This window comes from Macrotis lagotis, chromosome 5, assembly GCF_037893015.1.
Source record: "Macrotis lagotis isolate mMagLag1 chromosome 5, bilby.v1.9.chrom.fasta, whole genome shotgun sequence".
In the NCBI taxonomy this organism is placed as follows: domain Eukaryota; kingdom Metazoa; phylum Chordata; class Mammalia; order Peramelemorphia; family Peramelidae; genus Macrotis; species Macrotis lagotis.
The window spans coordinates 80,460,048-80,486,524 of record NC_133662.1 but is presented as its reverse complement, the minus strand read 5'-3'; the positions used below and the strand labels follow the sequence as shown (position 1 = coordinate 80,486,524).

The following is a 26,477-nucleotide window of genomic DNA, read 5'->3' as shown; positions in this document are numbered from 1 at the left end:
TTGCCTTCTCTCAAACATCCATTCTCATTATTGGTGTTCTTCCTTCATTCTAAAAGAGAACCAATGACATCAGGAGGGTGATGTCTTGACTTGCAAGTGAATTAAATTTAAGTGAAGTAGAATTGTGCCATCATCAGCCTCTTTCTCTCCTCTCATTCTCATTAGTATATACACCCTAAATAGTATTCCTATTCCTTCTTTTTATTCTCTTTTCATCCAACTAGGAAAAAAAATTATCCATTTTGTTGCTCTTAAAATTAATTACCAACATTTATTAGTTTATTTTTTTATGAGTAAGAGGTGAGTGGAAACAATAAATGTAGACAGCTTTTTTTCTAGTTGTTACCTTGAAATCAGTTCTCTAATTCATCTTTACCCTTCTTTTGTACATTCTTTAGCTTTAGTGGGAGGCCATGGTTTTTATTACTGGATTTCTTCTGGTATACTACTTCTTCTGAACTACTAAGTTCTGGGCTAATATTATTCCTTTGTTGTACCTGTTATTCTCTGTGGTATCTGGTTTGGCATATATTTGTGGTCAACTTCCTGCCTCCCCCTTCACTTTCAGCTTAAACCTTTCTCAGTCAGATTTGTAACACTCTAAGTGAATATATATATTTTCTTGGTTACTGTTAGCAGCACTCCACTCCTGGCTAAAAGTGCTTCATCTTTATATCCTAATTTTTGAATCAAAAAAATCTTATTCTAAAGATCATGAATAAAATAAAAAAGATTCCCCCCAAAAAAATTTTTGTCTCTCTTCTAAGAGCCTTTCTTTTCATCAGAAGGAATTATGAAAATATCCAGTTCTGCCCTTGAGGTCACAGGTTTCTCGAAGTTCAAGAATTCATTCTCTATAATAGTGTTTAATAGTTCCTTTAAGGGGCATCACCTGTCTCCATATGAATCAGAGAAAGTGGTTGGATAAGGATTAGAAGGTTTGACAAGTCAAAGTGACTATGCCACATCTCAAATAGCCTATACCTCCTTACTATTCATGTCAAATAGACATATGATTATCTACATATTCTTTGGCAAATGTTTACTCAATATCACTACTCAGTTCTTCTTCCTCTGACCAGTCCTGGTTGAGCTTTATCTGGGTAGCACTTAGGAATCTACATCATCATTCCCTAGAGTAGTTGCTTCCTCTCTGAAGGTTTAACCTTGGTGTTTTAACTAGAGAGTATGATTTAGTGGTTAGAAAGTCATCTCCAGAACTGGGATGACCTGGATAGAAGTTGAACCTCTAATTATTCTAATAGGTATTATCTGAGTAGTCCCAAAGAAGCCATTTAATTTCTTGTTACTTCCATCCATAAAATAAAGAACAGGTAAAGCTAAAAGGCGAAGTAGATAGAGTGCTGGGTCTAGAATCAAAAAGATTTGAGTTTAAATTCTACCACAGATACTCCCTAATTTTGTGACTCTGGGCAAGTTTTTTAACCTCTCTGAACCTCATTTTCCTCATATAAATTAATAGATATAGAGCATATTTGGTGATCTTAAGGTACTATGTAAATTCTGGTTCTTATCATTAATAATTATTAATATTAATCTGTATTTAGTATTGGTATAAGTCTTTAACCAGGAGTTCCCTCAAGGTCTAGACAGACAACAATAAAAATGCCTTCCAAAGTTCTGTAATCTTTCTCTATGTCATATTTGTCCATCTTCCATTTTGATCATGTTAGGATACTTTTAGGCTTCTTATATTTGTTTTCTTTTGGAAGCAACACTTCAAACCTACCAAAGAACTTTTCAATCTCCTCGATCAGCAAAGTTTGAAAAAAAATACCATTCATCCAAACCTTTAACCTTCTTTGCTAGTGGAGAATTCAACCTTCATTTTGCACATAGACAGCTGTTAATTGGCATTGGCAAGAATACAAACAGAGTATCCTTTTTGTTAAATCACTGCAAAATTCCCCCTGACTGCCAAGCCTACTGGAAACAAGGGCCTCAGTCCTCTGTTGTTCTTGTGACTAACTCTCATGCCTAACTGCATCTTTGCCACCTGCTCACCACCTGTTCTTTTGGGAGCCCTAATCAGGGTTTTTTATTAATAGCAGGCTTTGTCTCTTAATAGGATACTAGCTTGCTCAGCTGCCTTCAATCTTTCCAAAGCCTTAATGCAAACAACAAAAACAACAAAAAAAAAGACTTCAATTTCTGTCTTCCAGAAGGCTATGAAAGGAGGAATCATTTTCCAGCTGTTCTTATCTCTCTTTATTTCTATTCTGGTCCTTCTCCCCCAACACTAACCAATGCCCAAGTACTTCTTGCCTTACTCCATCTCTACTTCATTGATCAAGCTTACTTGGGACTTAACAGTGTGAATGTAGCCTGTACACTTATTTCAGTGAATTTTTTTTTAGGTTTTTGCAAGGCAAATGGTGTTAAGTGGCTTGCCCAAGGCCACACAGCTAGGTAATCATTAAGTGCCTGAGACCGGATTTGAACCCAGCCACTCCTGACTCCAAGGCCGGTGCTTTATCCACTGCGCCACCTAGCCACCCCAATTCCAAAGTTCTTAAGAGAGACTTTGACCAGAGTGTAGTAGTCTCCTGGAGGGCAAAAAGATATTTTATTTAAACTCGGACCTCTGCCCCCACCCACCAAGTCATGAAAAGTGTTTTCACTAAGGAAGTGCTTAATTATCAAATCTCAGATGAACAACTCGCAGAACAAAAGAAACTTGAAAATTAGAAAGTACCTCCAGGGTTGAGTTCAGCTTATACACAAAAGAAAATCTTCATATAAACTTCCTATCAAGTGGTCAAACAGCCTCTCCCTGAAGACCTTCAAGGTAAGAGAAGTCAGTATCAACTAAGCAGCCCTTTCTGTTTTGGGAGAGCACTAATTATTAATATTCCCTGACTTCACGCCTAAATATGTGTCTTTGCAGATTCCACCTGTTGTCCTCTGGGGGCTCAAGAGAATATACCTAATCCCTCCTCAAAATGATAGCCTTTGATCTACTAAGGATGCTTATATAAACTCACCTTACAATTACTCAGATTCATTTGGAACATAATCCATTTCATGTATCAGATGATTTGTGTGTATATTTATATATAAGTATATTTGTGTATATATTTGTATATATATAATGTATATATATATATTTGTACATATATATAATGTATCATATTTATATACATGCTATTTTTTAAATGTATAAATAAACACATCCACACACATATCTGAACACATACACTCTATGCAACTCAGCCTTCAAGAAAGCAGTCTTTTGTATGATTACAAAAAAGGGAGGGGGAAGGGGCAGAATTTGCAATCCCACCCAGTACAGGCCTCTGAGACACAAACTTGGTGGGAGATATGTACAACAAGCTTCTTGTTTGTATACATGTGTATCTCTTTTGTGTCTATGGCTGTAAATGCATGTATTTGTGTGTGTGTGTGTGTGTGTGTGTGTGTGTATAATATATATTTTGGGGGTATATTTGTATATATATTATATGGATATATGGATATATGTATATAAGTATGTGGTTTGTGAGTGTGTGTATAACTGTGTATCTATTTTGTGTGATATAGATGTACATACATATATATATACAAATGTACATAAATAGATATAAATATAGACAGATATCGCACACATAATAGATATAAACTGATAGGGGATGAGAAGGGAGCAGGAAGGTAGAAACTGCCAAAAGGGAAGAGTCAACCCCAGATGAAGAATCACCCAGATTCACCACAGAAACAGATCACTGCACTAAGTAAAGTTGAAAGGTAAAATAGCTTGTGAGCAACCCAAGAAAAGTCCCAACAAGGCTTAAATATCAACCTCTCCAATGACAGCAGTCATTCTTTAACTGCTGATCCCTTTCTAGGTAGGAATAAAATGGTCTATTCCCTATCTGATTTGTGCATGTCCCTATCCTTTGCACTTTCTCCCCACCACCACCACCAATTGTTAGGAAGAACCCCTTCAACTAGACCCCAAAATAGAATTACCCTTCAAGAATGTGAGGTAGGGGAAGAACAGGGGCAGAACAGGGGTTCTGGAGAGCCTAGCTCCCCTACTGAGAACACAGACAATCCAGAGAAATTAATCCTGGGACAAATTGAGAGACTGAGAATAATAGCCATTGACAAAGGTGGCCTTGAATCTACCCACAACCAACAAAGGATACCTCTATTTACATTTTAGTGGTGATAGCAAATATTAACTTAGCTTGGAAGGAATTCTGGACCCCATACAAATATTTATGAAACTGTCTCAGCACAACACATAACTTCCATCCCTGCCTTTCCTAAAGGATGTCGTTCTTCTTTTCCCTATTGTGTCCCTCTTGCTAACTGGCCTCACTCTCTGACAGAATAGAATTCTAGGTCTTCCCTGACAGGCTCCTCTCTGTGTTCCCACCCACTACCCCTTGCCATCGTGGTCCTGGGCGCTAGAGTCCTATTTTATTTCCTCCTAAATCCTCTGGGTTATTGCTGTGCTCAACCTGTTCTTCACCATTCACTTCCTTCAGTGATGGTGTGTCCTCTAGCTCATCATAGAGGAAGCCATTTCCAAGATGTACTAAGCTGTGAATAGGACTTCCCCAACAATGCCCCCAGTGAAAACCAAAGTTGGCCTTATTGTCTGCCATCTTGCCAATCTCTGGTCCTCTATCATTCTACCCATGGGGTCTCCTTCATTAATAGCTATGCCAGTAGCACATGTGGAGGTGCTTGGCAATCATCTAGCTTTCAAAGTGCCTCTAGAATAGAAAACCTTTACTCAACTCTCTACAAACATGTCCAGGACAGAAATAAGGAAGAAGGGAATGGTACTTGGAAAACTTGGCACTCTATTGAGATTTCTCCTTTTTCAGACATTTTCTATAAAACCAAAAATAAACCATAGCATCCTTCTTCCTTCCTTTCCTGGAAATAACAAGATTTTCCTTTTTCCAAGTTTCCAAATGAAAATACTCTTGAGAAGTTTAAGAGGGAGTTGAAGGTGCCCTGAAGACTAAAAAATCAGAGGAGCAAGCATAAAAGGACTTTCTTGAACACCCATTAGGAAGTCAAATCTAGCCTTTATGACTACATCCTTGTATCTCTACCCCAATCACCGCATATAAATTAATCCTGCTGGCAGAATCTTCAAATCATTTCTCATTCTCTTTGTCTCACAGGGATTTCCATCAAGGAGGAAATGGTAGTTAATAACCATCATCTTCACTGTCAGCACCATCCATCATTCCCCCTTTGAATTCCAGTGTACCTATCTGTAAAATGGGATCTTTGGATTAGATACTTTCTAATATTCTTTCTGGCTCCAGTCTTTTGTCTATTTGTGAATAACAGAAAGGACTAGATCAAACCCTCCATATGGTACTGGCCAAATCACTTAACCTCATGATGGCTGAGTTTTCTTATTTATCTTATTTATCTATTGAATGAATCTATTATGAATGAATAAATTAATGAATGATTGAAAGGGGCTTTCTGAGCCCTGTGCAAATGACAGGCTTCATTGAGCAGACTGCAGGAATCAGAAACAAAGCTAATAGATGGGTCAATATTACAGCCAGAGATAGAATGACAGCACTTTGGAATGTGAAAGAACTAATAATACTACTTAATGTGGTACCTTTGCTTTCCTAATCCAGACTAAGAAGTGAGAAATTATTAAAAATGTGTGTATTCAGTCTAAACAGCCAGGGGAGACCAGCTGCTTCTTAAATGGTTACACTCCAGCTATCTTCCCTGAATGTTAGCTATAGAATCAAAAGCTCGAACCACAATGGGAGTAGAAGTGAAGCAGGTGTGTGAGGCAAATATGGACAGCCCACGTGTGAGTACAAATAATTAACTGGAGCTGTGGAAGTCACAGGATTCACATTTGCGCATGTCACTGCGATTCAAAAAAAAGAACCCTGGAACAGGACTCATTTTAATATTACACTCATTAAAGAGGCAAAATCCTATGGGAAAACAGGCTCACAGAAGGCCTCTTCACAAAGCCTCCAAAGGCTCCATTCCCCTAGGAATGGGCCCTCCCTTTGTAGAAAGGTGCTCTAGGGCAACCATTGATCTTGTAATCACAAAACAAAAGATGCTATTAATTCATCCTTTTTTTGAGCATTCAAATGAAACTATTGGGATATGGGTATAATATCTTAGGGTAGTTAAGAAAAGGTAAATTAGAAAGTCATCCAAACATGCCAACAACTTCAACTTCAATAATAATGGAACAATGAATTTGACATTTGGAAAAACAATTTTCATAGACTCAATTTGGTTTGCTTTTAGTCTAAAGCCCATATTTTAGGATCTAGCCAAATCATGATAGGAATTTGTTTTGCTGGTAAGAAGTTACATTTTGCAAAGTAAAAATAGCTATATCTTTAGCTTTAGGATTATATATAAAGATAGTTATAGATTTAGACATAAAAAATAAACTATATATATATACATAAACATATATCTAGTATTGAGATTAATGAATAATTATTCCTATTAAATGCAAATATGAATATTATTCATATCAAATAAAGATTAGTTATTCATTAATCAATAAGCATTTGTCAGGTACCTATTATATGCCAAAATCTGCTAGAGAAGATTAAAAATTGAATAGTCTCTGATCTCAAACTCACATTCTTTTGGACTGAATATACATATATCTACAGATAGGCACACAAATAAAATAAATCAACTAGCATTTTTAAGTTCCTATTTATATGGTAGATGCTATATCTAAGAGATACAAGAAAAGGAAACAAACACAAAGTTCCAATCTCATGGAGCTCATAAATACAAAATGCTTCCTTCCCTGCAGTCTTGAATCTCCATGCCCCATCTGTAAAAATTTTATTTCTAAATTTTCATCTATGTGGAGAGAAATAGTCCTTAACAGTGTTCAGGGCTTCAAACAGAAGGTAAAAGCTATAAATATATTTTAAATTATTGCAAAAAAAAGTCTCTTACTATACAAAATAAAGTATTTGCTTAGTAAACAAAATCAAATAAATGTTTAATGTTTATATTCTTCTTCTTGTCTCATTTGCAAATACTCTGATCTAATCAAAAACTGAATTATATCCAGTCTACCTAAATAATGACTCCACACTCACCCAGTTACCTTTGTTGTTAGTATTACTGTTAGTGTTATTATGTTATTACTAATATGAGTAGTTATTAGGATAAATGGTATAAATTTTATTAGTATTACCTTCTCAGCTACCAATTCCAAACCATTCCTCCTCTACTCTGGCAATCGTTGCCACATGCTTCTAGCAACAGAGTCTAGAGTCCTGGGCTCTAACAGGTGATCTTTCATTTTGCCTTCCTTCAAACTAGGCCTCTACCCCACTTCCCAGATGGCATAGCCCCCCCTACTGTCTTATTACTGCCCCTTTATATACTATCCCCTTCTCCCCATTAGAATATAAGCTCTGTGAAGATAGGGATTGTCCTGACTGCTTGCTGATTTTATCCCCAAGTGTCTAGTATGTTTGCTGTTCAGTAGTTTCAGTCATGTCAGACTCTTGAGATTTTCTTAGTAAAGATACTAGAGTGGTTTGTTATTTCCTTTTCTAGGTCTGGCACATAAAAAAATGCTTAATAAATACTTTATCTATTTACTGTATTCATATTTGCATTACTATCACCAAGAAGCAGAATGGCCTTAGTTATTCTGATCAATACAATGATCCAGGAAAATTTTAAAGGACTCATGATGAAAAATGCTAACCTCTTCCAGAGAGAACTAATAATCTTTGGGTGCAAAATATAATTTTTCCCTTTATTTTTCTTTCCTTTTTAGTGACATGTGACAAAATAAAGATATATTTTTAGTGATAAAATAAAGATATATTTTGCATGATTTCACATGCATAAGTGATACCATATTGCTTTCCTGTTCAATGAGTGGAGAGAGAGAATTTGGAACTCATTTTTTAAAAAAGAATGTTTTATATAGACACATATAATATACACACACACATATGTGTGTGTGTATTTGGATTCAGATACTATCTCTGACATATGCTAGTTGAGCAAGTCACTTAACAAGGACCCTTAAGAAGATCATGAAGGTGCTGATCTACATTGATTTTGCTTGCCCAACCAGAACTCCCTATGTTAGCCTAACTACAGATCTAGTGACAAAAGAATTATTACTATCAATCATTATTTAACAAAGTCGTGAAAAAGTCATAACTGTTTTCTCTATATTTACACCAATAAATATAGCAAAATTTCTAGAAATCTCTAGTAAAATCTAGAAAAGTTGACTAGTTGGGATTTAGTGATGTTCAGGACTGGGATCCTGATTTTGAATGTTTTGTTTTGTTATATTGTTAAAGAAGGATATATTAATATAAACATAAAGAACTTCTAGTCTCTTTCTAAGTCAGAGTACATCTAGAGCATAATGTTTAATGTGAAATTCACATTAACAGTATCTGAGTGGTTCACTAGATGGAGCAAAAAACTTGGAGTGAGGAAGACCCAAGTTAAAAATCCATTTTCAAACTTCTACCACTACTACTACTGCTATTGCTGATGCTGCTACTAATACTACTACCAACCACCACTGCAACTACATTATAAGAAGGATATTAATATGCTTAGGTGCATCCAAAGGAGAGTGAACTTGATGAGAGAGGATCTGAAACCATGAATTAAAAATGACAGATTTAAAGAAATTGGAGTTAGAATGAATTTAGACTAGAGAAAAGGAAACAAGTGGAAAATCATAACTGCCTTCTAGCATCAAAAGGTCTGATAGAAGAAAAATTATTTGACTGACTCTACTTAGCAATAAAAGGCAAAAAAAAAAATACAGAGAAATAGAGTTAGCTCAGGATAAGGAAAAACTTTAATAAGATTTGTCCAAAAGTGGGATGAGCTATCTTCTAACTCTGGAAATCTAGAGACTGAATAACTATGTCAGGTCTTTGAAAACTGATTTTTCCATATTTCGTATACATTTTCATTAGTATTAGAGAAAAGATTCCTAATTTAGATAAAGTCTGTGCTGGGTGGCTGCTAAAATCCCTTTTAAGGGCTTCCATGATGCTAGCCACAAAGCAGTTTTCCAAGGAAGCTCCTTGGCTAAAAGGGAATTCTGGATTTCTTGCTAACTATATTGTTTGACTAATGGGTTTCAAAGTTAGCATCTCAAATTTTTATAGATGAGAAATCTAATGTCCAGAAGGTTAAATGGCTTGCCTATAAACCTAGTTTTTACAGAATAGAAATGGCAGAATTTGGATTTAAACTCAGTTCTTCAGACTTGAAATTCAGGATTCTCTCTACTATACCACACTATCTTCCTTTATATGCCCCAGAATCATCAGAAGAAATTATCATTGAAAATTAGGGCTGGGCATTTGAAGCAGCACTGTTTGATGGTAATTAGTTCATCTATTCAAACCCTATAATTTCATAATCTTCAAATCATCAGCCTTAGAGGATCTAAAAACAATAGCTGACATTTCAATTGAGGCTTAAGGTTTGCAAACTGTTTCATATAAATTGTCTCATTTGGATTTCCCAAAAATCTTGTGGAGGTTAATGCTATAAGAACTATCACCTCCTTTTTTTTAGCAGATGAGGAAATTGAAGTTTAGTGAAGTTGAATATATGTTCCCATGATTACACAATTAGTGGAATTTGAACCCAGGTCTTCTTGCCTCTACTCTATCTATTACAATAGGCTACTTCTCAAGTCATATTGTTGTTGCTCTTCATTTTCGAGGAAGACAATGATATCAGGGAGATGATGCCATGACAACCGTGAATTGGATTTGAGTGAGGGGGTGGTATGCTAAGTCACCAGCCTCACTTTCTCCTCCAGAGTCATCTAGATCCAATGGTCAGATATGAATCAGGACGACTGGAGATGGCCCTGGATGTAAGGCAGTCAGGATTAAGTGACTTGCCCAGGGTCACATAGCTAGTGTCTGAGGTCACATTTGAACTGCTTCATCTATCTGCCCCTAAATCACATAGGTTTTATGCACTAGAGGTATAATTTGAACCCAAGTATTCTAATTCCAGAGTAAATGTTCTTTCTACTCTATAGATAGCAAGTTACCTTCCTTATATTATAGATGAGGAAATTCAGATCCCAGTGAAATAATTTGCCCAACATCACCTGGTGATTGAATGGCAGAGCCCAGACCAAAACCCCAAAGTTCTTAATTCCATTGTTTGTTCTATTAAACTAGAACAAACACAAAGCTATCTCATTTGAATCTGAATCTGGTATCCCAGTTTTTCTGCTTGCAGCTCTCAGACAGAATACTGGAAAAAGTATCACAATCATAATTCAAGGCTGCTAAGCTGAGAGAAATGAGATATCCTTCCTGTTGCTCTTTTACTCTATTAATGCTCAGAAACAGAAACTAATAGACATGTCACTGGCAGTATCACTCAGTTCCATTCTTCCTTCTAAGCAAAAGACTTTTGGGAAGGTGCATCATGGTCTACTATGATTGATCTGGCCACTAGACTGAAATCCAGGGCCTTTTTAAGGTTAATGAAGAAGAACTCTCAGCAACATTACCAAAAGCATCTCCAAGAGATTTCTAAAAATGTATTCTTCAGATTTCTCAGCAGTGGCATAGGAGGGCAGGGAAACATTCATTGCTCCTTCATAAGATATACATCCCCAGGGGTTCTGGCGAGCGGAAGACTTATTTTCCTACAGTTTCTGCATATAAAACTTTATTCAATAAAAACAAAACCAGGTTTTGTTATTCAATTTTTTTTTGTTTTTCCATTTTGCTGATATACACAGGACTAAAACCAACACCATGAAATTGCTTCACTATGAATTCAGCATAAACAAACCACCCAGCTTGATATTCGATTACTTATAAAATAATTTTGGAGAAAAATTAACCTAACATATGAAAGCAAGTTAAAATCTAAGTTTTGTGGCCCCAGTTTTATTCACCCTATTCCATTGTTTCTCTCTCTAAGTTTCCTCTATTTTTAAAAGAGTTTTTTGGTGCCTTTTGATTTTACATCATAGCTATTTCCAGATGTACCCTATGCCCGCACAGAATTCTCCTTTATGACAAGGAAAAAAACAGTTCAGCTAAGCTAGCAATAAAATGGCCGTATTTGTCATTATAAGCATCATTTTGTCCCCAGAGTCTTCTACCTCTCTTCTGAGAAGAAGGAAGTATATTTCATTTTCTATTATTGAGGATTAAGGTCATTATAATTGGAGTTTGGCTTCCTTGTATTGTTTTTATTTATATTATTACAATCATTATATATAAGGTTTCTCTGTATCTGTTTATTTTGCATCAATTCATGCAAGCCTCCCCATGTTTTCCTAAATCTTTCTTATTCATCATTTTAATATTCTGTTAATTCTTCTAATATTCTAATGAAATTGGGATCCCCTCAGATAATGCCCATTTTTTTTAGGATTTTTGCAAGGCAAATGGGGTTAAGTGGCTTGCCCAAGGCCACACAGCTAGGTAATTATTAAGTGTCTGAGACCGGATTTGAACCCAGGTATTCCTGACTCCAGGGCCGGTGCTTTATCCACTACGCCTAGCCGCCCCTAAGATAATGCCCATTTAAATCTGCCCATCTTGTACAACTCATTTTTGGGTCCATCATAGTATAGAAAAAAGCTTGCTGAGTTTGGAATTAAAATATTCTTATGTTCAAATCCCAGCTTTCACTTTCTACCTGGGAAATCTTCCCTAAGTCACTTAATTTCCTTGGACCTCAGTTTCTTCTGTTGCATAATGGGGCAGTTGAACTAGACAACCCCTAAGATCCTTTCCAACTTTAAATCTAGCTGTGATCCTCCTATAACACATGAAACATTGGCAACTCATTCCAGTATCTATGGAAGTAAATCTATTATGTACCACAATTTGCTCAGCCATTCCCCACTGTTACATATCTGTTTTGGTTTCAGTTGTTTGGTTCCCCACCCCCAGCTCCCATATACATTCACAAAGTATTGCTATGAATATTTTCCTACTCTCTAATTTTAAAAGTCCTGTTTCATGAGATTACTGAACCTTAAATGACATTGTACCAAATAATCAATCAAGAAAATACATTCATTAAGGTCTTACTATATGCTGGATGTTATCCTAGGTTTGGGAAACACAAAGATAATAATAAATAGGTACATCCCATAGGTACTTACGGTGGTCAGAAAACATAACAGTTACATATAGTAGAGACACTAGCAACTGTGGGGATGAGACAAGGTCTCATGTCAGAGGTGGCACTTGGGTTGAACTTTGAAGAAAAATAGGAGTTTAAAAAGGCTGAAGGAGAACTTTCCAGGCAAGGGGGAGAACCTGCACATATTTTGAAGGTGGGAGATAGAGTTCTATTCATGAAGAATAGAAAAATGGTTAGTTTGACTGGACCATCAAGTAAAGGAAGGAAAATAATGTGTAATTATCCAAAAGAGATACTATACTGATCCAAACATATATATGTATATATATATGTATACATATATATGTAATATACACATATATGTATGTGTAAATATATATATATTATATAAGATTTTTATTAAAAACCTTTTCTTATTTTCTTAACAAATAAAACCACTGATGGCATTCAGTTGTCAAACATACTCCATTTAATAAACTGGAAGTTCTCATGCACAAAGTCTTGCCTTCACTGTCAGGCCACACCACTATGCCAAAGGCTTCTGCAAAGAAATCATTCTTACTTAGCCTCCCTATTTTAAGGGGAAGCCCAGAATGAAACACTGCTTCATTCTGTTGTCTCATACAGAATCAAAAGAAATTCAAAACTTGCCAACCTCAAAGAAAAGAAAAATCTTACTTTCAACTATTCAGTGTCAGGGAAATAAAAATTTACTTTAGTAAAGATCTTCAGGTGATATAACAGAGTAATGCATAATTATTACCCTCTTATTTATTAACAATAAGCTTTGATTGTAATAATAGCAAGTAGGTCACCCAGCCAGCAGATAAAGAAAACATTTTTTTCCTTATAACATTTTTTCTCTATGACAAATTCATGCTGGGTTAGCCTCTCTTTCCCAGCTACTCTACCTCTTTATATACATATTAAAAAAAAAAACAGCTGGGAAGTCAGAAGAAGGGCAGGGTTCAGGAAGCCCTCCCAGAAATCCTATAGATGCTCTAGTCATTAGAAGATCTGTCACTAGGAAGAAGAGGAAAAAGTCAAAGAAACTTCAAATATAGGAAATAATTGGGAGGGATACACTCTAGCTCTAGGTAATAGAGGCACGGTCCCTATTAGAAAGCATTATAGTACTTTACAAACCTTAAAAGAGTTATAAAAATGCAGGGATTTTGCAGGCAATTTCTAGGAAATTGACAGTCTCCAGATTATTTATATATTTGTCCAACTAACCAGGCCTATTAATAATTGTCCTTCATAATTTAAACATTAAACAATTTAACATAAATTAAACATTTAAACATAGACTGAGAGTTGGCAGGGCACCTTAAAGTAATGTAGGCTAACCCCTTCATTTTTCAGATAAACTGAGACAGAAATTTTAAGTGACTTGCCAATGGTCACACACATACCAGGTCTTCCTGATCCCAAGTCCAGAACTCTAGTCACAACCCTGAGGCTCTTATTCTTCCAGATTAATTTTTTTTGGAAGTGCTCATTTGTAGCCTCTTATTCTCAATTCTCTCTCATTTTACCTTAATCTCTGAAAGGGCATTGCCTCAGTCAAACTGTGACCTGGGAAAGACCTTAACTTCAAAAGGTCAAGGTCTCCCACTGAATTCAGGGCCATCTCCAGTTATCCAGATCCATATCTGGCCATTCAACCCAGATGACTCTAGAGGAGAATATTAGAGGCTGGAGACTTTGCACAGCATCCCCTCACTCAGACTGAATTCATTTGCATGTCATGATATCATCTCCCTAGTGTCATGGTCTTTGAGAACAAAGGAAAAACATCAACTACAAGCCCATTCAGCTGGACTCTCTATAAAAGGGTTTGCTTCCTTTGCATAATAATAGAGATAACTGTGATTCAGTCACTAAAAGTCCCTTCTACACCAATTGGTATTAAGTTGGAACAAGAAGTAAAATATTACAAATGTGAATTTTGTCCCAGGCTTGGTGGTTTTAAATAGTGATTGAGGTAATAGAGGAAGAGAATTTTAGGGATGGAGGAGGCAGGAAGGAGCTGGGAAAGTTGTAACATGGCCATGTGGAAACCCTGGAAATAGAGTCAGAAAGAGCTGAGAGCAAATCCTACCATATTTAATTGTTGTATTACCCTGAAGAAGTCACTTAACTGCTGTTTACCTCAGTTTCCTCATTTATAAAATGAAGAGCTTGGGCTTGATGACTTCAATGATCCATTCCAGCTCTATCTCTAGAATCCTATGAATATAGTAATATCACAAGCATAAATACTCCTGGGAATGGCCCTAAGTGATAAGCTCTGAGCAAACAGACCGATACCCCCAAAACCCAATGTAGTGTGTGGTGACTTTGGGAGGCCATCATTCATTTCATACTCTGGAACTCCAAGCCACCACATGTTCAGGAAGAGCTACCTCTTCCCACCAGAGCTTTCCTAACTATAATACCATAATAAGTTTTCCCTAAGCCATAGGTTATACTGATGACAGCAACTCAACTCTTTCTATGGTGAATGATGGGGGCCCAGAGAGGGAGGGAAGGGGGAAGATTTGCCTTTGTACTGAGACTTTCTTCTTAATATATTTTAAATGAAAATCTCTTCACAAAGATGTACTAGTTAAAGCTAAATATTCTGTCTGCACCTTAACTGTGACCCTAAATTTCTAAAAGTACCCTGGGTCCATTTACCATATCTCGATAATCATCTTTTCCCTCTTCTGCCTTTTGCAACAGGAAAGATTCCACTAAACTGTGATATCATCTTGTCACCCTTGATTCAATGTGGGGTAGTTAGAGTGATCATAATTGCATATATCCATGAACTAGAGCATCTTAGAGGGTCTCACTACCTTAAAGGAATCCTCTTCCATATAGAGTCTGTGATGGTCATTCTTCATATATCAATAGCAGAAATCTTTGTTGGGTAGATGTCTCCTTGTTTGTTTTGTGTCTTGTTTGATGATCATCATCCAAAGATCATTAAGGGAAATTATCACTGTAATTATATATTAAGGAATCTTGACATATACTTGAGAGACATCTTGGGGAAAAGGACCTCTAAGATAGCACTTTGCTAAATCATATTTAGACCATAAAAAAGCATTTATTAAGCACTAACTATAAGGTAGACACTGTGCTAAGCACTGGAAATACAAATAAAAGCAGAAGCATAATAGTCCCTGTCTTTGAAGCTTTCATTCTAGTGGGAGAAGAGAACATAGAGGGAGTCAAAAGTGTTAAGCACAGTGGACTCTGGTAGAGTTTTTTGTCAATTATATGAATACACATATTGGTTCTGACTACTTATGAAACTCTATCTATTCCCTTTTTCATGCCTTTTTAACCAATAGGTCAGTGCTGCTGGTCACTAACTTGACCCTATTTAACAAGAAAGATCAGAAAGCAACATGGTACAGTGGAAAGAGTATTGGATTTGGCACCAGAAGATCTGAATTCTTGTGGTGACTATCATTTACTATCTGTGTATCCTTAAGCTAGTCATAAGTTCTCTGGATGATAGTTTCCACATCTGAAATATGAGGAGGTTGAAGTCTATATTTAGATGAAGTCTAAGGTTTCCTCCATCTCGTAATCCATGATTTTATAAATAAACAAATCATATAAAAGTGAGCACAAGATAAGTGTTGAGGTAGGTCAGAAGTGCCTTTGAGAAAGGCAATCAAGAAGGAAGGAGGGAAGGAAGGAAGGAAGGAAGGAAGGAAGGAAGGAAGGAAGGAAGGAAGGAAGGAAGGAAGGAAGGAAGGAAGGAAGGAATGCAGAAGGGGAAACAGTTTGAAAAGAAAAATCATTTAATTCACAACTCTTCCCAGATCCTTAAAATAATAAAGGCATATGGTATAGTAAGCAAAATGCTGGGTATGATGTCAAGAAATACCTAGGTTCTAGTCCCAATTATAATTCTTCCTTGCTATGTGGTCTTGGGTAATTCTCTTAAAGATTTTGAATCTCAATTTCCACATTTTAAAATTCAGAATAATAATAATACCATACCTGTACTTTCCTCTTCACGGGATTGTTTTAAGGATCAAATGAGAACATTCTTAAAGTCCTTTGAAAGCCTTTCAATGCAATGTAAATGTCAGCCATTCATATTAATATTAGCACTCTTTCCTTTTAATAACCTTGTGAGGAGACAGAGAAAATATTTTCTCCATTTTATAGTTGAGGAAAATGAGTTTGTACTAGGTTAAGTCATTTAACCTCACTTGACCTCAGCTTCATCATCTGGAAATGGTTTCTAGACTCCCCTACCCCAACCTCAGAAGCATAAGGTTTTGAATGGTTTAGAATCACTTCTCCATCAACTCTGTTTCCTAGATAATCTAACTTCAAGTCTCAACTAAAGTAGCACTGTAAGAAATCTTGCCTGATGCCCATAATTCTAGTGCCTCCTTTCTGCCTATTACCTACCATTTATCCTGTATATCTTGTTTGTATGTAGTTGTTAGTATATACCTTTCCCTATTAGACTATGAGCCCCTTGAGAGCAGGGGTTGTTTTTTGATCTTTGTATTCCCAGAGCTGATCACAATGTCTAACACATACTAGTGGGAACTTAAAAACAGCCTAATAATTGCTGAGAACCTTGGAGAACATCTCATCACAGCATTGTTGCTAGTGATGACTTGCTTATCACATAAAAGACATCAATCGAGACACTGTGAACCAGAAAAGGAGATAGTCAGCAATCAAGAATTGGAAATGAGGGATAATAGATACTGATAGGTCAAGGGCTGCCTGGTTCAATGCACCAAAGTCCTGTTACTTTATCACTGGTAGAACTTGGTAAATAAGTCATACAGAGTTCCCTTTGGCTCAGAGAGGTTAACCAAATTATTATGCCAGATAAACTGGTAAATATCAGAAGCCAGATTTAAACCCAGGCCTTCCTGACTCCAAGGGATAGAATTCTAGGCCAAAGATCTAGAGCTAGGACAGACCTTAGAGGTCATTAAGGACAGCTCCCTCATTTTAAGATAAGGAAACTGAGTCACACATAGATTTAATGACTTGTCCATGGCAACAGAATTAGTAAGGATCTGAGGTGGGATTGAAACTCTAAGTTTATCATCTATTATGTCACATGCCATGCTGTCTCTCAGTACAATGGTGCCCGTGAGTAATAAAATAATCAGGGCATGAATCCTTTGAAATTACCTTGTATACCTCTAGAAAAAGAACTGATATTGTCCTAAGACAGACCGAAACATTTTTTTCTTTCTTTCTTTGAGTCTTCCAGCACTAAATGAGCAACATGGAAATGTTTTATATGAGTGCACAACTATAACCTATATCAGATTGCTTATCATCTCAGGGAGTGGGGAGAAGGAGGTATAGAATTTGGAATTCATAACTTAAAAATTCTAAAATTGTTTCAAGATGTAATTGAGGGGAAATTTTTAAAATATCAAGAGCAGCGGGCAGATCTCTATGGTTTATTTATGAAAATATATGGAAACATCTCTATGTATGAAGAAGCACTGATAGGTTATGATTTCTATCCTCAGTTCTTAGCACAATACCTCAAGTCAGTGAGTGTTTAATTATTGGCTTGTCTCCTGATGGATGGATTTTGTGTTGGTGCTATGTGTACCTACACTGATATCATATAACCATTTAAGTATTAACTTCTAAACTAGGGTGCAAACTTATTGCTGGACCAAAAAAGTATTGGGCTAATATCAATACAGATTTCACCTCTTTCCCTTTACTTAGATTCATGATGACTTCTGGATGTGCTGACATGGCTTCCTGGTCATCTAAATGAACAAAAGGTCCCATCCAAATGAGGCTGGAGCCATTCCAACTTGGCAGTTGTCTAAAGACCAGGTAAGTCATCATATACCATATTCTGGTGAAAAAGTCTTTTTCCTATGGAAACATGAGGACTAAGTACCACTTGTTGAATATTTTTGCTACAATAAAGCTAAGTAAAGCTCCTTTTGTTAATTGTTCAATAACTCATAAGATCCTAATTCTGTCCCAGTGTTGAACCTGAACTAACAGGGTGCTGGCATTAGGGTTTAACCTTAGCAAGTACATGGAATAATATTATTCTATCATTAAAGCCATCCTTGTTTTATAAATGAGGAAACTGAGATTCAGAGTTGAACATTTTCATTGTTAATAAGGGATTGAGGCAGAATTTCAACCCATCTTCCTCCTACAATCTTTTATTTTATTTTATTTTATTCATTATTTAAGGTAACAGGGTTAAGTGACTTGCCCAAGGTCACACAGATGGGAAATTATTAAGTATCTGAGGCTATATTTATTTATTTATTTTTTTAACTTGGAAAGTCTTTTTTTTTTTTTTAGGTTTTTGCAAGGCAAATGGGGTTTAAGTGGCTTGCCCAAGGCCACACAGCTAGGTAATTATTAAGTGTCCCAGAACAGATTTGAACCCAGGTACTCCTGACTCCAGCACAGTGCTTTATCCACTGCGCCACCTAGCTGCCCCTGAGGCTATATTTAAACTCAGGTCCTCCTGACCCCAGGATAGGCACGCTAGCCACTGCATCACCTAGCTGCCCCCACCTACAATCTTGATCCTGTCTTCTTTATTATCCCATCCTCTGAGTACACCAAGAAGCATCATCTTTGACCAGGTGAACACTCTACGGGTTAATCCTTCCAATTAGGGCTTTTTACAGTCTATCATAGCCTCCTACTGGCCCACAAAGAACCCCATACTGTGTAATAGAAATAACAGAGAAGCTACATTAACACCTTATGCACAGAAGAACTGAACATGTGTTAACTATGGTAGACAGAAAGACCTGCAGAGAAAAAGAAAATATTCCTCTTCTGTGCTAGAGTCAGCCCTTGAGGAATATATAATTAATAAAGCATCATATTTCGGTTCATTTTTAAAAAGTTGTAAAATCTCGAATATATTAGTTTTGTTTTAAAAGGGTAAAGGAGATTGTTATGCAGATAATTTCATTATTAGAAAATGGAGATGCATTTTATTATGTTTTGACTTCTTCTAAAATTTATTGTTATTATCATAGCTGACTATGTTTTTATATGCCTGCTACCATTTCTATATATAGAATATACAAGCACTGAAATGCAAAATCCAAATTATATTTCCTAATATATCACAGAAATGAAAAAAGGTCATTCGATTCTAATTATTAAAAAGTATAAAATAAAATCCCTTTTATCTTGATTTTTTTAAACTGCAAAATGGATTCTTAGAGAGGATGGTAAGATTTAAAGGAGGGGCATTAGATAGAGGTTATCTAATCAAACATTTCTTATTCTCCCTGGACCTGAACTGGTCTAAATGAACTCTCATCTATGATCCTCTCATTTTATAAATGAGAAGAATATCAAGGATCTGCAACATAAAGTAACTTGGACCAGATCATAAGAGAGTCAGGAGTCAAGTGCCTACTATGAACCAGACACTGTGCTAAGTAATGAGGATACAAAGAAAGCCAAAAGACAGTCCTCCATTTCCAAAGAATTCACATTCTAATGAAGGAAAGAGCATGAAGACAACTGTATACAAGAGAGAGAGAGAGAGAGAGAGAGAGAGACAGACAGACAGACAGACAGACAAAGGAGACAGAGACACAGAGAGAGCCAGAGAGGAGAGATATAGAGAAAAGAGAGACAGAAAGACAGAGACAGAGTAGAGACACACAGAGACACAGAGAGAGCCAGAGAGGAGAGAGACAGTGAGAAGAGAGGCAGAAAGACAAAGACAGAGAGAGAATGGAAAAGGAGAGTGAGAGAGACAAGAGAGAGGCAAAGAGAAAGAAACTGAGATAGAAGAGGGGGGCAAGAAAGAGTGTGAGAAAGAGAGAGAGAGAGGAGAGAGAGAGACAAAAATACAGAGACAGAGAAAGGAGAAAAAGGAGAGAGACAGACAGAGGAGGGAAAGGTGAGAAAGAGAAATGATAATTAGAGATGAACAACAGAGGGGAAGCATTAGCATTAAGGGGAACTGGGACAGAGTTCTTGTAGAAGTTAGGATTTTAACTGAGATTTAAAGGAAGCTAAAAAAGCCAGGGCACAGAGATGCAGAGAAAGTATAGGAATAGCCAATGGAAATACATAGAGTTCAGAGATTGTTTCTTATGTGCAGAAGAGCAAAGAAGGTTGGTCCCTCTGAATAGAGGACACGGAGATGTTGGAGGGGGCAGGTTGTAAAGGGATTTGAACATCAAATAGATTTATAGTTGATCCTGAAGATAATAGGTAGCCTCAGATTTACACCTTAAGAAGCTGATTCTGACAACTGAGTGGAGGAGGGGATGGATTTGGGAATCCCTTCTGGTAGGCAGATCAACCAACAATCTGTTGCAATAATCCAATAGTGATGAGCTGATGAGCATCTGCACCAAGATCAAGACTGTCTGCAGAGAAGGGAACATTTATGAGAGATTTTCAAAGGTAAAATGAATAAGACTTGGCTATAGGAAATGAAGTCATCTGTTGTAGATGATCTCAACAAGTTTAGCCACAAAAGGGAGAATAATTAGTGAGATTATAAATCTATTCCCAGAAATGACTTCAAAGGCCAACAAGCTGAACCCCCATCATTTTTTTAGGGTTTTGCAAGGCAAATGGGGTTAAGTGGCTTGCACAAGGCCACAAAGCCAGGTAATTATTAGGTGTCTGAGGTCAGATTTGAACCCAGGTACTCCTCACTCCAGGGCCAGTGCTCTATCCACTGTGCCACCTAGCCACCCTATGAACCCCCACCATTTTACAGTTGAGGATCTCAGGCCCAGGAAGGTCATATTATATGAACAAAGTCATGCAGGTTAATAGTATCAGATCTGGAATTTTTAAACCCAGGTACTCTGTCTCTGAACTCATTACTTTCTACTATTTCACAAAGAAACCAAGGTCCAGACAGGTTACATAACTTTGCCACAGTCATAGAGATAGTAAGTTTAAAAGGTAGGATTTGAATCCAAATCTTTTGGCTTTTTCCATTATCCCATTCTGTCTTCTGACATCTTCTGACACTAGCTCCAGTGCTCTTTCTTCTATAGAATTCCTATATGCTTTTTTCCATCTGAACTTTCACCTTGGTGGGTTGAGGAAACAGGATCAATAATACAGACTATTTTGAAACCCAGTATATGAGAATGAATAATTTTCACATGTTTTTCTCCTCACCGAGAAAACAACTAACACACCATCAAGCAGAATGGATTGTCCTGAGCTACCTCCCTTCCTGGCAGAGGGGCTGATCTTCCCAGTCATTTCTAGTTTCCTCCCAGACTAGAGAACCCAGGATGTGAGTCAGTCCTCTGCACCAAGTAGGTCATCCTTGGCACAAAAATATCATTTGCATTTGCTGTAATGGAGCAAGGTCCAGAATGTCCAATGTCTCCTTTGTGAGGTGTCATTGCCTGGATAGTTAGGAGTCAGAGTCCGAATCAACTTCATTAGTCTTTCATTCTCAGAAAACCAATGAACCCTGCCACACTTTTAAAAAGAAATGAAAAAAAATCAATCTAAAAGAGAAGCAAGACAGCAAGGGGGAGAAGAGATAACATTAATGCTATATGCCAATTTCTTGGTCCAATGTCTAATTTGTGTTTATGAAGGCACCAGGCAGAAGTCAAATGTCAAATAAAATGACAGATGAATGTTCTGCAGCATCAGAATAAAAAATGATCTTTTGTACTTCCATATGTTCTTGTCATTACCATTGGGTAGATTTGGGTTACTATTGAGTTGTTCCATGGCAGCAAGGATTTAAATATACTTTAAAGGGTTTTCTTTCTCTTTTCAGAACAAAGGGTCAGAATAGTTTAGAGATAAAGTGGGAAGGTATATAAATGGTCATCTCATCCAGAATTGTCATTTTACAGATGGGAAAGCTGAGGCCCAATGTGGTTAAATGACCTGTATAAGACCACTTTTAAGTAGCAAAGTGAAAATCATTTTCTCTACCTAATAAACCTCTGCATGGCACTCTTGCTGCAAATATGCAGATAAAGACGTGCTAAAAGGAAAAATAGAGACAACATTTAATATTCTTTAATTCCAAAAATCTATATCCTCTAGAGTCCTATATTAAGGTGCTTCTAAGGAAACCCACATGTGTTCTCTTCCTCTGTTGTTCTCTGCAGGGTGAAGAATTCTCTTCCTCATTGCTCTCTCCTCCAATGTTTATCTATATATCTCTTTGCTGTTTTTCTCCATGTCTCTGTCTCTGTCTCTGTCTCTCTCCCTTTCTTTGTCTCTTAATGTATGTGTGGGTACATGTGTGATATAAGAACCATAACTCAATCAACCACACCCAAATTCCTCTCTTTGATATTCAAAGTCCTTCATTAAATTAGCTTTCCTTCATCTACTAGCTTCAGTTTAGTGTCATCATGTCAACTGAAAGAAATTACTGTTTATTGACCATTAGTATGTTATATGCCATCAACTAAATCCCCATCCTCTTATGATTCTTATCCTACCTTTTAAGAACTGTTCATTATTATTCCCCACACCTTTAATAGATGTTCACAAAAGTTCTGTCCCTGGTTCTTTTTTCCTTTCTTTACACATCCTGCCTTGGCAATCTCCTTCACTCATTCAGCGTCAACTAGATCTCTAGATCAATATATCCTACAGGCCCCTCACACCTCTCCAGTCCTCTTAAATCTCACTCCCTGAGACATATTTAACTCTTCAGTCCAGTAACTTACTTGCTATTTCACACACAAGATACTCCATCTCTAGACTGCAGGCATTTTCTTTGGCTATTCTCCAATACCCAGGAATACTCTTCTTCCTCATTTCCAGTTCCTTCAAGTTTCAACTAAAATCCAGTCTTCTTCAGGAAGCCTTTTCCAACCTCTCAATTCTTGTGCTTTCCCTTCATTTATTTCCTATGGTTTCCTGTATACAGGAAACTTATTTTCTCTTATTTTCTTATTTTCTCTTCCATTAGATTGTAAGCTCCTTGAGGACAGAAACTGTCATTTGTCTCTTCATATCCTCAACAGTTATCACAATGTCTGGCCCATAGAACTTAATAAATGCTTATTGGGTGACATTTATATGCTCCAAATCAGTGATAATTAGAGAAATTCAAAATATAACCACTCTGAAATTTTACTCCACATAAATCAAATTAGCAAAACTGACAAAAACTGAAAATGACCAATGATGGAGTGGTTTGGGGAGAACAGTACACTGATTCATTGTTGGTATATCTATGGATTGCCCCAGATATTATGGAAAGAAATTTTGGAATTATGTCCCATAAATTGTCCCTTAAAACTGTGTGTACTTTTTTTTGTTCAACACAGACGCTGGTGAGCTTAAAGAAAAAGGAAGGGGATTCATAAATACAAAGGTATAATAGCTCTTTCAAGGTTTTGAAGAACTGGAAACTAAGGTTGTGCCCATCAGAAGAATATAACAAACAGCAGTATATGAATATAATGATATGTCCTAGTTTTGGAAGAGATAGTTCCAGAGAAGTCTACAAAGACTTGCATGAATTCAGAGTGATTTAATCAGAATTAAGAGAATAACATTTACTGGAATAACAACATTGTAAATGCATATAATTTTGAAAACTTAAGAACTCTAATCAAAACATTGATCATACATGATCCAAGAGGATCAGTGATGATCAGTTACTCACCTCCTGTCAGAAAAGTGATGGAATGAATACAAAATGAGATAAATTTTTGGATATGGCCAATATAGGAATTTATTTTGTTTGACTATGCATATTTGCAAAAGGATTTTTTTTTTCCTAGTGGAGATTGAGGAGGTGGGAGAGAAAAAACAAATATTTGGTCACTGGAAAAGGTAAAATTTAGCTTCAGGAACAAAAATCATCATGAAGGAGAGATTAGACTTTATCTACTTCTACTGACTTGTGAATCTAATTGATCAAATGCATGATGGTGTTCTCAAAAGTAATAAGGAAATTGGAAAAATGGGGGATGCTTAAGAGAAAATAATGACCTCTTTTTGACATGTTGCTTAAGATGTCTAAGAGATTCTGATTTGGAAGTTTACAAGCACATTTGGAAATACACTGGTTGAACATCAGTTGGTACAGGATTAGAGATCAGGAGAGCAATTTGGATAGATACATGGATGAGATCCACTCTCATAGAGAGATGATAGTAGAACCTCCAAATATTCATAAAATCAGCAAGAAAAGATAGAGAGATCCTATAGATAGAAAAGAAAAGAATTCCCAGTATTAAGTTATTGGGGTACATTCACAAACAGGGATGAGACTCAGAAGATTATACAGCAAAGGAGACAGAAAAATAGCAAAAGACATATAGAAAGAGATCCAAGAGATAACAATGTCATGAAACTCCAGGGAGAAGATAATTTCTATTGGGAGAGGGTGATAAATTGTTTAGACCTGCAGAAGGTCAGGAAGGATGAGGTCCAAAAAAAGGTAACTGAATTTAGCAATTAACAGATCCCTAATATCCTGGGAAAGAATAGTTTCAGATCAGTGATGAGACCAGAAGCCAAATTGCAAAAGGGCAAGAAGTAAGAAAGAAGAAAAGTGATGGCAACAAATTCCGACAGATTTTTCTAGGAGCATAACTAAGAACTGGAGGAGAGGGTGGCAGAATCTAGTGAATCACCTCTTAAAAGGCCTTTGATTCTAGATTTAAAAGAATCATCCAAGGTAAATGCTCAACATGCATATCCCTCCACCTTTGTTCTGTGATCACATGTGTTCCCATACTACATGCAGTAATTAGTAGTAGTACTAATCCTAGTAGAATTGATAGTAGTAGTAGTAGTAGTAGTAGTAGTAGTAGTAGTAGTAGTAACTATTTATATAGTATTTTCAGGTTTGAAAAGTGTTTTCTTTATACATATTAATTCATTGTCTTCACAATAGCTTTGTGAAATAAGCATCATTAGTATTGCCATTTAATGAATAAGAAAAGTGAGACACAAAAAAAATTAAGTAACTTGTCCAAGATCACATTGCTACTAATTATTTAAGGCAGTATTTGAACTTAAGCCTTTGTGATTCCTATTCCTTAGCTCTATCCTCTGGACCATCTAGCTGCTTTTGTTCTTTCTCATGTATATTACCCACTCATGCATGTTTAAAGAATGCATAATCTCTCCCACTGATGCACCCCTTCTATGTGTGGAGGGGATTTTTTCACTTATTTTATCATACTCTTTAATTAAATATTCTTCCCTTTGAACTAATGTGTCCTCTGGTTGTTGGTAATAGAATTCTATCAGTGGGGACTTGTGAACTATGGTTTTGAGTAGGCTATGATGTATAACATGCCTCAAACCTAGAATAGCTTTCAAGGGACCCATACATCAGAATGGTCCAAGATACTATACATTCTTTGCAATAACCATTTTTAAATGCCTAGGATATGTGGTGCATGGTGCTAGGCAGCAATGCAAAAATAAGGATAAATCAGATAGTCATTGCCCTCTAGCAGTGTTAATTGATCTTCATAACCCTCTGAGGCAAGTAATACTGGTATTACAACCTCCCTTTTACAGATGTGGCAGCAAAGTCATTTACCTATGACTAGATGGCTTGCATGTGCCACATTGAACACCTAAACCTGTCTTCTATCTCTCAAACTAGTTCTTCTTGTTCCACTATATCATAGAGAGAGAAAAATATAAGAAGTTGAAGGCATGAGATTTGCTGGATCTTCTGGATTCAAATGCCAGTCTCACTAGTTTTATGATTTCTCTGAACCTCAGCTTCCTCATCATAAAAGGAAAGAGTTAAATGATTTCTAAGTTGGACTTCAGTTCTAAATACTATGACCCAATCATTGTCAATATTTTTCTTTTCCTACTTCAAAATATTGTTAAAATACTATGAGAATGTGAGTTATTAGTATCAGAATTACTGCCAATCATTTAAACCATTCAACAAGTCTCTAGTAATTCTTCTGATGTTTTGGGCAATAATAATCCTTCCCAAGGGATAGAAACAGATTAATGAAATTTATTTATCTTGTGTTGCCCTCTTAGCAGGAAAAAATGACACCAGAGATCCAAGTTTTCCTAGGATTTTGTTGATGGAACAATTTCTATTTTAATTTCAATCAAGATCATATCCTAGACAAGGAAGCCTCCTCTCCTCCACAACAAAACAGCTTTTCAAGTTTCTTCTAACCATAATAAGTAATCCTTTATGCTGGGACAGTAGGAAGAAATGAAAAATGTATTCGTGTTATTATGTATCTCCTTTTTAAAGGAAGGCTGTCTGAATTAAAAACATACTAAATAAAAGTCGTGGGTGCTAAATGTGACTATTGCTTTGTAAAAACTGATACAAAGAAGCCTAATCCTGCACATTTTAGCAAGAA

General features: G+C 36.4%; 1 protein-coding gene across 2 annotated transcripts in view; it reads left to right on the top strand.

The window, feature by feature from the left end:
- Positions 1 to 2,550: 2,550 nt before the first annotated feature.
- Positions 2,551 to 26,477, top strand: part of LOC141487675 (uncharacterized) — a 68,436-nt gene continuing 44,509 nt past the window's right edge. For both annotated transcript variants that reach the window (XR_012468492.1, XM_074187130.1), the window contains exons 1-2: positions 2,551 to 2,809; positions 17,875 to 17,988. The gene's annotated coding sequence lies outside the window, so the exon portion shown is untranslated. The remainder of the gene's footprint in view (positions 2,810 to 17,874; positions 17,989 to 26,477) is intronic.